The sequence below is a fragment of the Periplaneta americana genome, chromosome 2 (genome assembly GCF_040183065.1).
Source record: "Periplaneta americana isolate PAMFEO1 chromosome 2, P.americana_PAMFEO1_priV1, whole genome shotgun sequence".
In the NCBI taxonomy this organism is placed as follows: Eukaryota; Metazoa; Arthropoda; class Insecta; order Blattodea; family Blattidae; genus Periplaneta; species Periplaneta americana.
In genome coordinates, this window is record NC_091118.1 from 93,234,757 (window position 1) to 93,246,381 (window position 11,625).

The following is an 11,625-nucleotide window of genomic DNA, read 5'->3' on the forward strand; positions in this document are numbered from 1 at the left end:
TCCAAACCCTCTCTGTTATCCTGGACTTTCCTAATAGCACACTCTAGACTTCTAGAGCAAAGTTAAAAAGTAAAGGTGATAGTACATGCCCTTGCTTTAGCCCACAGTGAATTGGAAATGCATCTGACAGAAACTGACCTATACGGACTGTGCTGTACGTTTCACTCAGACACATTTTAATTAATCGAACTAGTTTCTTGGGAATACCAAATTCAATAAGAATATCATATAAAACTTCTCTCTTAACCGATTCATATGCCTTTTTGAAATCTATGAATAACTGATGCACTCTACCCTTATACTCCCATTTTTTCTCCATTATTTGTCGAATAAAAAATATCTGATCAATAGTTGATCTATTGCTCCTAAAACCACACTGATGATCCCCAATAATGCCATCTATATATGGAGTTAATCTTCTCAAAAGAATATGGACAAAATTTTGTACGACGACAACAAAAGTGATATTCCTCGAAAGTTACTACAGTTAGTCTTGTCCCCCTCCTTAAAGATAGGTACGATTATGGACTCCTTCCATTGTTCTGGTACAATTTATTAAGGCAGATAATGAAATAAAAAATAAAATAATCCATTTTTAAAATAATTCTCTGCCCTCGTTTGTAGTCCAGTGGTTAGTCTCTCTGTCTTCCACCGTAGCGACCCGGGTTCTATCTCTGTCCAGAACACGAAGTTTTCCCGTTCCCCTTCACCATTATTATCATTAGCTATTCCACCGTACTCCACAATCATCCTCACTTTGGTCAGCCTGGTTGGCGCAGTTGGTATAGCGCTGGCCTTCTATGCCTAAGGTTGCGGGTTCGATCCCGGGCCAGTCGATAGCATTTAAACGTGTTTAAATTCGACAGGCTAATGTCAGTAGAATTACTGGCGTGTAAAAGAACTCCTGCGGGACAAAATTCCGGCACACCGACGATGCTGATATAACCTCGGCAGTTGCATCGTCGTTAAATAAAAAAAACATAAATTGTAATTAAACACGAAATTCACACATACTGTAGTGATTTTATAGCGATAAAATTATCCCACATTTTGCTTTACCCTGAGAGCAAATTAAGTTATTATTGTAACTTCACACGCACATTATAGCTTGACGTGACAGGAAGCATGCTCTGTTATAAACCGCAATTAAACCCACGTGATGCAGCGGTAATACCGTCGTGACATGCTGCACCTCGATGATAGTGCTTTACTGTGGAAAGAAGAGCAGGAAACTCTTCGGGGCCTTTGGTACGTGTTCTGTTTTTGGTAAGATATAAGTACACGTCTAAAGTTCCGGGAAAATTGCTGAAATAAGTCATTTAAACAAAGTGCAGTAATACGTAGAATACTTGTAGAATATGGAGAAGAGAAAGACAAGAATTGCAAAGAGTACTGTGAACAATATCTGTTTGGAGCTGTTATTCACGTGTTGACTGGGCAATACTTAGGCCTACATAATATCGATTCAAAGTTACATTGCTGAATCTTTATTTATCGACTGGTTATCAGGATGAAATTTGGATAAGGGAACATGAAGGAATTTGTGGTGGACAAAGCGAACGCCAGCGGTTTTTCTCGACAATGACACCCTGATGTCAACTTTTCGTAATACTGTGCAAGAATGAGTTGTCACAACTTTGTTCGGTGAGGAGAAGGTAATATGAGTTGAATGCCACCTTCGAGCAGAACACGGGCGACAAATAAAAAATAAGATTAACGAAAATAGGCTCGGTATAAGTTTTGTAGTTTATGAACTACTTAAAAAAGTGTTTATTTCAGTGGCGCGAGAAAGAAATGCTTGAACCGGCTTAACGAGTGAATGGAAGAGCAGACTTTTTTTTACAAGTGTGCTTTTTCTTGGAATTCCAACTTAATTCGTTATCAAAATATATTTCTAAATTGTTAACGATAGGTGAGTAAGGAGGGAAGGGTGCTAATACATCTGAATTAAGAAATATCTATGGACAAAACCATTCCAAAAGCTTAGGTAGACTACATACGTTCAAGTGATTTATGTAGATATGCTTTTAGTACCCACATTTTGTTGAAATAAGTCTTCAGATATTTTTGTAACTAACAATAGTGTTACCTTGAATCAAACAGCAAAAACAAGAAAATACAATTAATACAGTTTACTTGGCACTGATTCATATATAAAAATTTCAAGATAAACATTGTCCGGTATAAAACCAGTCTGAACAACCCCATCATATTATTTATGTCTAGGCCATTCATGAGTTACTTTTCAAGTAAGGAGTATAATATTTTATGTGGACACTTTCCAAATGAATTATGTAATAAATACTGAAATTGAACAAAACACGTTTAACTTTAAGAGAACAGTCTATACATAAATTATTATAGGCGAGCAGGAGAGAAGAATATCTAATCTTTTGCGAACGTTGCTAAAATGTGTGCACTAATCTTTTCCTGGAACTATTTGGTAACAAGCGCTATGAGTAATAACGATTTTAAGCTTTTCTTTAATAGTGATTGTTCATAGAATATCCATAGATAAATAAGAATATTTTTGTCTTATCGAAGACAATAAAAAGCCTACTGATACATTTAACTCACATAGTTATTCTATTTCATTAATAAATTACTTGCAAGTACAGTACATTTATTAATCAGTGTCAGGAAATAAATGCACTGAAGTTATCCAATAATATTTATTTTATATCGCATATAAATCTCTCAGTTCTTAATCTATCTAAAATAATATTGGTTATAGCTTCTCCAATTAGAAAAGGAATATGTTTAGTTCTGTACATTGTACAAATATAAACATTAGGATATGCCTTTGCTGGTACAATAGAAGTCTCAAAAATACACCAGGGGCCTTTTCACCAACAAATGTTAAAAATGCACTAACAAGCAGTTTTTAACACAGTTTTTAACACAGTTTTTTTTAACAATATTTCGTACATTTGGGTTCCACCGACGGTTTCCAGATAGATGTTAGTTGGATAGTGGGAACTCTCGCGAAAATAGAGAATAGTGTGAATCGGGAAGGCCATGCCGGAAGCAAAGCTTTTCTGAACGTGTTCACCCGCTTCACAAAGACAGAACTAGTGTAATATAAGGATCTCTCTTTGTTAGTGGAATTGGTAACCAAATAATAGAGATACCGTGGAATGCAAGAAAACAGATGATGTGAAAATCAAAGTCAAGGAGGACGTATGGGTGCGAAACTGCGGATTATGAATGAATTCTGTTGCTATGGGGAGATTATTGCAGGAAAGAACTTCTAAGCAACGTTACATTTTGCCACTTTTCAATGGACGGAGACTTTACATATCTTGCTATGGCATTATAAACTTTTTGATGGTTAGTTACAGTTGCTTTAATATTCCAACATTATTCTCTGTTAGTGACTGAAAAGGAAGAGTGGCGTAAAATTGTAGTGTAATTAATACCTGTACCATGAGAGAGGTAGAAATATTTCTCTCCGTTGTGTATTCTAATCTTCTGGAGAATTTCGTTTACTATCTTCTTAACAACTGTTTTCTATATTCTGTACCTCAGTAAATATTCATCCTGAGGTAGATTTTCGAAATCATTAATCCTCTTTCTTGATCGCACATATTTAAAGATTTAAACATAGCAAGTCTGCATACAGTATAATTTACATCAGCCATGTTTTAGGTTTCAAGATTTTTTTTAACAGAGGAAATTCCGATACCGGTACAATATTATCTTAACAAACAGTTTAACAATTGTTAATGAAATTTGTTCTTTTTATTTACTATTAAGGGGTTAGGTAGAGCTTCAAACAATAAAATTTTTGAAATGTTCAAAAATTTTTCCTCCATTACTGTATCTTGTACAATAATGAAAATTTGTATGTGTAAAACACTGTCCTTCTGCTATATGAAAAAAATATTTTTACAACTTAAAACAATTATTTACATTCTTTTTTCAAAATTTAGTTCACTGTGCAATGTGATGCGTTTCCCACATAACTAAAAAACTAGCCAACATTATGTGATGAAATTTTTTGTGTGTATTTATGCATGTCATATATACAATATGATGCAAGATCACTTCTCTACCTTTGATAGATTGTCCGATAGAAAATAAATTATTTTTAAAATAATTGTCAAATATCAGTATTTTCTATTACACAAAATAAAAGAATATTATTTATTAAGAATGTAGTTGAAAGAGCATGATATTATAAACATGAGTTTCAGCAATAAAATAAAAGAGAGAGAACATGAAAAAGTTAACAAGTTTTTGAGTTATGGAGGAAACGCTTCATCACGCACATTGGACTGACAACATTTTGAATTTTGAAAAAATATATATATACATATATATATAAATAATTTTTAATGTAAAAATATTTTTCGCATATAGCAGAAGGACAGTGTTTTATACATACCAATTTTCATTATTGTAAAGGTACAGTAATGGAGGAAAAAAATGTTGAATATTTCCAAACATTTTACTGCTGTAAGCTGTACCTAACCCCTTAAGTCAGCACAACAAGATGTTAAATTGTAACATCTGTTGGTGACACTGACCCTAGGTCTTCTTTAAACGACACATTTAAATTGCACAAAATGTTTTGCATCTCTGATATTGCAATATTGATAAATATGCAACAGTAGTGATGCAATAGTGGCGTGGCAGTAACTAATAAGCAATTTGATTCAGGTCTGAATTATAAAGGGTCATGATCAAAGACTTACATGATATGGCCGGAAAATAGGACCATAATCATTTACATAATTTATTTGTTCATGGATAAAGCCCAACACGCCTTTCAGACTCAAATCAAAATCAGAAGTTCTATTGCTTCTTGGGAAATACACAGTTACTTCACATTCAGATTTACAACCCATTGCTAATTTTGAGGTCACATTCTTTTGATCTTATTATGTTCTGGTAGTCTTTCTAATTGATGTGTAATCACAAAGCTACTTTAAATCTTTGTTTCTTTGTTTATTTCAATTAAAGCAGTGCTCTCACTTTCTTTAAATGTTATATAAGTATTTTATTTCTTATTTTTATTATCTCTTTACGTACTTTCTTTTGCTCCAGATAGTTAAAATGATCCCCATTCTATTTCTGTAAATTCATTAGTAACTGTTTTGTCCTTATCAGTCTATTATCTATGAAAGTCACTTCAAGTTTTCATTCAAGTTTTATACGTATATTAAATCCCGTGTAATCAGTGAATCAATAAATGAATTAGCATCATTTATTACAAAAATACTTATTAAATACATTAAATTACATTGAAAAACTACGTAAAGATAACCATTGAAAAACTGTTATATAGATGAAACAATGCTGGACATATTAAAATATTAAAACAACAAAATTAAATTAAATTAAATTAATTTACCCTCGTATGAGCAACGCTCTTAGCCGGGGGTTTAATGTTAATGATATTTATGAACCTCATATATTTTTTGTCTTCAGATGGATTATGACTTAATTGATTGGAAAATTCATTGTATTATTATGAATTTATTTTATAGTAATGTTTGTTTTTAAACGTTTTCTTCTACTACCGTAAACTGGGGTTACTTTGAACATAGAGGAAACTTTGTTATTTTGAACACAGAGGAAACTTTGAACATTTTTTCAGAAAATCATACAGTATTTAGGTTTCTACATCCCGCACGTCTTGTTATAGATGGAGGTAAATTATGATAAAAATCATTCTCATACCAAATTTACTTGCATCTATAACAAATGTAGAAACCTAAATATGATTTTCTGGAAAAATTTTCAAAGTTTCCTCTGTATTCAAAGTAATCCCAGTTTACGGTACTAACTTTATTCATACATAAACAAAATAACACTTATGAAAGCGTGAACAAACATCATTGATTCATTATCATTGTTAATTTTTAAAAGTTACGCAAAAACGCGTCCTTCCAAGACAATTTGGGGCTAAGAAAAACTTAAATGTAAGCTCCAAGCCTGTTGGCCACTTAATAACGTGCCAAATTTTTTCATTAAATTCAACATTAGTCTTACTTAATTTTTCATTTCATCTTTCATTTAATTTATTGCATTCCATAGACCTTACATCAGCACTGTAGCTTCGAAAAGTGGAACAAGTAAAAAAATTGTACAAAAATGTATAATACATAGTAAGCAAAGTAATTCAGTTCACAAGCAAAAATAATTTATCAGTTGAGTAAAAGATATGAGTATTGTTAATTATGTTATGAATTAGCCGCCACGGTGGCCCAGTGGCTAGAGCGTTGGACTCATAATACCCCCTATTTGTAACTTATGTTGGGCAAGTCCATGGTCCAGGTAACACAGGGGTTTTCTCCGGAGGCTCCGGTTCCCCTGTGACATCCCAAAAACTCTCCATCATCATTTCATCACAGGTGTAGCGCATGCCTCCAATGACGCACCCTGGGCAACGATTACGTCGGTAAATTGATCTAAGAAATTGGCTTCATACGGGTGAATGACGAATAGTCAAGTACCCGCCATTAGTAAAACACATTTATGAACTTTTTCTCTTGACCCTTCAAAGCTTTAAGATAATTAGTGAAGTGAAGATTACCATACTTGAATAGTGATAATTTTTTTCCGATAACAGAGGCTAGATATAAATCTGATTTGTGTCTTGCATTAAAATGATGAATGTTCTGATTGTAATAAATGTACTGTCTCAGCTATTAACGTAAAACATCATCAGGAAAGAATGTATTCACAAGCTGAGATTAATATTTTTAAAATTAGGAAAATATTTTACATAATGTCCATTTATGTACACCTGTCATTATTCTTAGGTTTTCTTTCGTAAAATAAAAGTTTTCCCAGCACATTAATACATATTATATTACACTATGAAAATATGCAAAGTTTGCCAATTTAAGGATGTTTATATTGCCAATAGAAGATAAGTATATTAATGCATAAAGGCAGAGCTAAATTCTCTTTTTCTATGAGTAATGTATTCTATGTATGTTTTCCAGTTCAAGTGATTATTCCATCTCAAACCAAGGATCTTTGTGCTTATAGATATGAGATCAATCCCGTAGGAAAGCTGAGCACAATTATGTGCACTAAATTTTATTAAACTAGTTTTATCAACACTAAGTGCTAGTTTGTTTGCATTAAAACATTCATTTATTAGATTTAACACTGTATTCCATTAAAAAATTGTTCATGTCTTTTTATTTTACCCAGCGAAATTTTCTTACACTGTATTACAAGTGTTGATAAAGTGATATTGTTTACTTGAAATAATTACACTTGTAAAAAAGGTAAAGGTATCCTCGTAATATGCCATGAAGGCACTTGGGGGCCATGGAGGTAGATCCCCATGCTTTCCATGACCTCGGCACTAGAATCAGGTGGTGTGGTCGGCACCACGCTCTGACCGCCTTTTATCCCCGGGAAAGACCCGGTCTTTTAAAAATAAGATTACCTGGGATAAAATGTTTATGGTTGAGGCTAAATCATTGAAATAAACTAAAAACAATACCTATAATGGATCTAAAATTGATCCCTGGGAAACTCCATGTTTAATATTCTTTAATATTCTTAGTGAAGTCCACACCTGTGGAGTAACGGTTAGCGTGTCTAGCCCGGGTTCGATTCCCGGTCCGGGCAAGTTACCTGGTTGAGGTTTTCTCCGAGGTTTTCCCTCAACCCAATATGAGCAAATGCTGGGTAATTTTCGGTGTTGGACCCTGGACTCATTTCACCGGCATTATCACCTTCATCTCATTCAGACGCTACATAACCTAAGATGTTGATAAAACGTCGTAAAATAACCTACTAAAATAAATAAATTCTTAGTGAAAAACTTTGTGACTATATTCTACTTGATAAGCAAGATATAAACCAACCTAAAGTCTCATCTTTAATGCCATAAAACTTTATGTACGTATTATTTTATGTTGTTTTCTTGTATGTGCTTCATAGAAAGTAGGACTTCACCATAAATTCAGAGACGCATAACCCAAATTTTTCCGCGAGAAATGTAAAAATGTTGAGGATTATAGGTACGTTAACAGGAAGGATATAGCAAACCAGTCCAGAACCGACAAAGATCTGAAGAGTAATGCCTGAGTGATTGAGGATCAAATAAACCGTGACTGAAGATGCATCGGTCTTTATAGACGCCGAGATGGCATCATCATTGTGTCTACCTACTTTCACTCGAGAAGGAAGACGCTGAAGGACAAAAATACAACAAACCTTTATATTTTTTTATAAAGATGGGTTTAGCCTTAATTACAATCAACTTTTTGAAATGTCGAGAAGTGGGTGGAGAAGATCTTGTGTGTTGCAACACAAGAAGTCATTAGGAAAACGTTCATTGGCTACAATATAACCTTTAACGCCATTGGCCGATTGTAAGTCAATGTCATGCACCGTTACAACGGGAGATCGAGAAAGAGAAGACCCGTTTTATGTAAGTTGTTCATCTTTATGTATTTCTCCTTTTTTATTCTTGTTACATAAGCCATTACTTTGTGTGCATCCTTTTCACATGGAAATATGTTGTAGGAATCGAAAGCGAAAGTGGTGGCTGGGGTGACGTAAGAATGAACCCATCCCATATAACATCATTTTCAGGTTATACGGTTCCCTGGGACTTGACCTTTTCAGACAATCCTCAATCCTTTAAGGAGAAGAATCCGCATCGTATATCACGTTCACCTATTTCTCTTTAGTGGATTTCATTGCACTAAATGATATAGCTGCTAATTATTTGAATTAGTCAATAGTTCTATATATTCAGATGTGTAACCCAGACAACCGTTATTCTTATAACAACAATACTTTAACTAGACTATGCTATGAGTTGATACTTCACAGTTGTAACACTATCTGGCTCTATAGATATTAAACATTTAAGGGGAGAGGATGGTTAAATATATTGGAAAACCAGTAGATTACCATTTTTTCTTTAAAATATTCTATGATATGTGAGAAATAAAATAGATCAAATTCAACGCGTATTCATGGCCTTTACGGCTACTATGACATGTTAAAGATCCGGTGCACAGGGTTTGTTAAATGACACTAAACTTTGATTGCAATTTCGCATAACTTTGTTTACTTCATTCCACAAAGAAAGCTACATATCTTCGGAACTATTAATGCTACAGACATGACATTTTGTACGCACATTCCTTAGGCTAATAGGAAACTTCTCTCTGTGATAGAAATTTATTATTTTATTGAGTTAGAAAATGGGCCTCCATATTTCTAAAATTCGTTTTTAAAATGTAATTGTTCATCTTAAAATGTTTAAAGTAGCCTAATTGCCTAAATTCTGCTACAGGCATTATAAATAAAGTGATTTTAGGAGTAAAAACCATAGACATTTTAAAATTATTTTTGAAAACGGTTTAGATCTATCCATTTTAGTAAATTATTATATCCTGGAATTTTTTTAAAACATTGGGCCCCTGCTTTGTTTAAATTAATCTCGAATTTATATTCCTCCAGCAATGATAAATCTACAAACAAAAAATGAAAATTATGCATCAATTAGGTAAATTTAAAAATTGACCACTCTCTCCCCTTAATGTTAACAAACCTAATAAATATAATATTCTCAATCACGACTACACGCCAACAAATCACCAAGCCACAGGCGTGGTCTAGGAGTGCCGAGCGGGACTCGTACTCCAGTATTGCGTTTGGGTGTGGATTGGTATCCCATTTTGTACTAATTATCTGGTTCGATTTGTTCCAGGTTTTTTAAATCATAAGGCAAATACCAGACAATGATATGCCGATCAGGCTCATCTGTCCGTAATACCGTATCTTGAGCATCAATTTATTTGATTCTAGAGAAATCCACAATAGGTGCAGCATCGTTAAATAACAAATAAAAATTACGAACTTTTCAACATCACACTCGAATTATCTGAAACCCCCACAGAACATTGAAAGAATTAATAGTCACTAGCTTGTTACACAAATTGGAACGCCTTGTCTTTATGTCAGCTGGTCTAAGTGCTTTTTGCATGGAATTAATCATGTTAATTTTGTTATTTGTAGTCAAATTCAATGTGTGAAGACTAAATTTGTTAGTAGGCTATATTACTAAGTACTGACTGAAAATGTCTCTTGCGGTGGCTGAATGCTCAGACCTTCAGCCTGCCACGCAGGCGGTCCGGGTTCGAAAATTCATAGTAGCATTTGTGGTGGACGTAGTCGCAGTTGGGGTTTTTCTTGGCGTTCTCTCGTTTCCCCATATTAGACATCTACATCATTCCGTCAACATTTCTCCATTTCGTCATCAATCCATAGCATTCCTCGAACACCGACTGGCGACGCACGGAGGGGACTGGCCTAGGGAGGATTGGGGTTGTCTGCTCGAAACCTGGAGACGCAGCGAACCTTAGTGCATTCAGCCGGTGTGGGTTTGGAAATGCGCCTAGCTTGAGAGTTAGAGCAGTAGATCTTAAAATGTCGAGGTGTTGGATCATAGTGCCCTAGTGCTGCTTATGATTAGGTTTTCTCCGGAGCGGTTGTTTGTGCGCTTTCAATCGGAGACCTCCGGTTACCTCCGATTGATGCCGCGCAGGTTGTATATGTGCTGTGGCGCAGACATACATTTTCCGCTGAGCACTCCTTTAATCGGATCAGGTAGTGATTGGAGTCCGCTGACGTCCGCGTATCTTTTAGAATAAGTATGTAATTTTTCGTTGTTTATTTTCTCTTTTTTATTTACCTCTCTCTCTCTCTCTTTTTCTTCGGCTCTTCTTTTTTTCTTGTTTTGCCTGAAGTACTATGTTAGCTGAGATATTTTTTTTTTTCTAATTTTGAAATTCATAGTATATGTGGAAAGGCGTATTAGTTTTATGTCATTGATCAAATTAATAACATTAAAATTAACTGAAAACTAACGCAGAAGTAAAGCTTTTCAGTAGATAATGTAAACATTTATAATTTTCCTGGAAACACTCGTTTATTCACAAACAGTTTTTGCCAATTATTATTCTAATCGGTTTAGTTTAACATAAAATATATTAAGGGAGTTTCCGAATGGAACAAAAGAAACGTGTGGTATCAATGGGTTAAAGTTTACTGTCCAAAATACTTTATTAATATTCTTCCCCAGACAGGATTGTGTTAAAGGGTGTCAGTATTTGAACTGTCTCTTCTAAAACGCGTCACTCTTCCTCCGTAATAAAAAATATAAGCGGATATCAACTTAGGGATAATTGTAATAATTATATTATTACCACATGTTTCTTTAGTTTCAGAATGAAACTCAATATTTTAATCTGTTAACTCAAGTTGTCTTTTAAATATTCCATAATTATGTATGATATTTATTGCCTCGAAAGTTACGTTTTATAGAAATTTCAAGACTTTTTTCCTAGACTGTGGACCTTTGGAACAATAGCACTAAAGCAGTTACAAAAAATCGTATCAAATGTTTTTCGTAATTTTAAAACTTTCGAAAACGATGTTATCACTAATTAACCGTCAATGTGTATCTGAATGGTAATAATTTATTTTTGACAGCAAGTACGAGTACCACAACCGCGGCTCTTAATGTTAGCCTAAACACTTACATACCTACATTTTAAAATTTAGACCTACTCAGAGAATCTATCTAACCTGGTCCACGCCATAGAGATTTCCAAATACGGAACTGTTAGCGTCCTA